Raw genomic sequence first — 3,240 nt, 5'->3', positions numbered from 1 at the left:
TCTCAGTCCATGGGGACTGACTCCTTTTTTTGCTCTTCTTCCTGCAACCCTCTCAGGCAGAAACTTCTTAGGAACCTTCTCTTGCTTGCTCTTCCTCTACCATTCTTTTCCATCTTTGATCCTCCAAGCTCCACCCCCATTCCACAGATGGAACACCCTGGCAGTTGCTAGGCAACGTATCTTCCTCCTCTTGTGATTCACATATAGCCTCCTTCCCATCTATCTACTAACCTGGTAACAACAGTTTGGGTCTTCCCTTTCAGGGAAAAGATGCCAGAAGTGGTGCTTCAAGAGCTTCTTTCCTCTTTCTTGGAAAATGAGTGGCAGCCTGGCATGGCTGCTCATTATGTTCTTGAGGAATCTCCTGAGTGAGACTGGTGGCCAGACACCACCTCAGGGCTTTAGGTATGCCTCTTATGAGGTGACCATCCCAAGGAAACTGAGCTTCAGGTATGGACTACAGGAAACCCAGGATGTCAGCTACCTGCTGCAGATTGAGGGGAAGGGCCAGGTGGTGCATCTCCAGCAGAAGAAGGGCATTGTTCCTAAAGACTTCCCCATCTTCACATACAGTAAGGAAGGGGACCTCCAGGTTGACTATCATTACATCAGGGATGATTGTTTCTACAGTGGTTTCATACAAGACAAGCCTCTCTCTTCAGTCACTCTCAGCACTTGCTCAGAGGGACTCAGGGGCCTGTTACAACTTAACAATGAGACATATCAAATTGAACCTGTCCAGCCATCTGCTACCTTTCAGCATGTGGTGTATCGGCTGGAAATGGAGGAGGGTGCCATGCACATGAGGTGTGGGTTGACGGAGGAAGAGCAAAGGCGTCAAGAGGCCATGATCCAAGACAGAAAGCATGTGGCTGTCAGAAGTCCTCCAGCAGAACTCTGGTGGCCACACAAGAGACATGCAGAAGTGGCATTTGTGGTGGAGCATGAACGATATGTTAAGTTTAATAAAAATGAAACTGATATAGCTATGAAACTTCTCGAGACAATCCACACAGTAAATTCATTTTTTGAGCCATTTTTGGTTGAAGTGTCTGTAGCAGGACTGGAGATATGGACAGAAAAGAACCTCATAGATATTGGTAAAACTTTAGGAAGGGCACTTAAAGCTTTTACTGTATGGAGACATGACATTCTACTTAACTATCTAAAGAATGATGCTGCTCACTTAATTGTATACAGGTCGTATGGAAGGAATCTTGGACGAGCATATGTAGCACAAATTTGTAATAACAGGGCTACTGGTGTTGAAGTATCAAGAAATTTCAATTTGTTTGATTTTTCTGTACTTTTTGCCCATGAATTTGGACATAATCTTGGTATGAGCCATGATGAACCAGACTGTACATGTAATCGACGTGCCTGTATTATGTCTGCTTTGTACTCACGGACTGATAAGTTTAGCAACTGCAGTTACCAAAAATATTTCAATCTAAAGGACTCACCTTGCTTGTTGATTCCACCAAACCCTGATAAAATGTATAAACTGAAATACTGTGGGAACAAAGTAGTAGAAAAAGGAGAGCAATGTGACTGTGGTTCAGCTGTGCAGTGTCAATCGGATCGATGTTGCAGGCCAGACTGCACGTTGCGTCCATTTGCCAATTGTTCTTCTGGACTGTGCTGTGCCAGGTGCAAGTACCGTCCCGCTGGATCCATTTGCAGAAAGAGTATTAGCATCTGTGACCTGCCTGAGTTTTGCACTGGGACTTCAGACCAATGTCCGGAAGACGTTTATGTACAAGATGGTGCCCCTTGCGGTGATGGAGTCTTTTGCTATCATGGTCGTTGTAGTACTCCAAATGGGCAGTGCGAAAAGATATTCGGCAAAAAAACCGTACGAGCTTCAGAGGATTGTTTCAGAGGACTGAATGCTCGAGGTGATCGCTTTGGCAATTGTGGCCTTGAACATGGTATTTTTAAGAAATGCAATGCTGAAAATATTCTATGTGGCCGAATGCAGTGTAGTAATATCCATGGAGGATATACCTTGGAGGAACACCAAACCATCATTCAAACCACCATTGGCAAAAGTAACTGCTGGGCTACAGACTACCACAGTGGAATGGAGGTAGCTGATATTGGAGCAGTGGAAGACGGTACACCTTGTGGCACTGGCATGATGTGTATGAATAGGGAATGCAAGAACGTGTCCCTCTTGCAGTATGATTGCAATGCCACAAAGTGCCATAATAGGGGAATATGCAACAACCACAAACACTGCCATTGTTCTTATGGTTGGGCCCCTCCTGACTGTCTAAAGAAAGGATATGGGGGCAGCATTGACAGTGGGCCAATTGCAAAAAACTGGAATGGTGTCAGTGTAAGTAGCATTGTAGGAAGCGTGTTGGTCCTTTCCACGGTGACTGCTGCTGTTGGCATGGGTGTGTATTACAGGTTTGTGCTACGTAACAAGTTTAGAAGAATGAGTTTAAGAATCTCTCCCTCAGAATGAACAGAGGAATGAAAACCACTCTAGATCACAGAAGCGAACAATGCAGAAAGTTTCAAAAGGGTATGATGGGTATAATGAGCACTATTATAGAATGTATTTTTGACTCTGTAAGCATTGGTTCAGTTCATCTCAAAGGGAAATATTCACATATGAAAATATTTGCCTATACTTTCACTTTATGTTGAGAGTCTCTTTGTTGTTCAGGACAGAAGTCCTATCCTATGTTGAGTGGGAGAAATCTGTCCAGTGCAATGGAATGTTATCATATAGGAGGATACCATGCTAAAGAAATGCATTGAAGCCATGTTGGTATTTTGGATATCTCGGATTCTCTCCCAAAGTAACCTTGGGTGTACACAGAAAGAATCATAACCTAATCCTCTAATGCCATTGAAATGAAATATTGGTATGTTTGTGAAGTGAATTCACATCTGTCTAGAAAGCCATTGCAAAAATTGAACTGATAATTATGTCGTCACAAATGTTAATGATGAAATGAGACAGCTTATTAAAAATATTACAAAACCACCAACACATAATATTTCAAAAAGCTATAATGGAAATAATGGCGAATGTTACAGGTATGTAGCATATTTGAGGGTGCAATCTTTTCATTAAAGTTTTATTTTTGTTTAGCACCTTGTTTATAAAATTTGCCACACAGGATAATCTTTAATTTATCCACACGGGTAAAATAGTTCCATATATTTAGAGCATCTCTCTGTGCTTTAGAAGAAGAAGAAGAAGAAGAGTTTGGATTTGATATC

The 3,240-nt window shown here is 42.3% G+C and overlaps 1 pseudogene across 1 annotated transcript; it reads left to right on the top strand.

Annotated features, from left to right (window-relative positions):
• The first annotated feature begins 206 nt into the window (after positions 1-206).
• LOC309340523 (disintegrin and metalloproteinase domain-containing protein 20 pseudogene) lies at positions 207-3,001 on the top strand (annotated as a pseudogene). The gene has a single exon. The product of its transcript is annotated as a disintegrin and metalloproteinase domain-containing protein 20 pseudogene (transcript).
• Positions 3,002-3,240: the final 239 nt, after the last annotated feature.

Source organism: Podarcis erhardii (genome assembly GCF_964252035.2).
Source record: "Podarcis erhardii genome assembly, chromosome: 4".
NCBI classification, from domain to species: Eukaryota; Metazoa; Chordata; class Lepidosauria; order Squamata; family Lacertidae; genus Podarcis; species Podarcis erhardii.
Note: the sequence above shows the minus strand (reverse complement) of the source record. Positions and strands in the feature narration are given on the sequence as shown.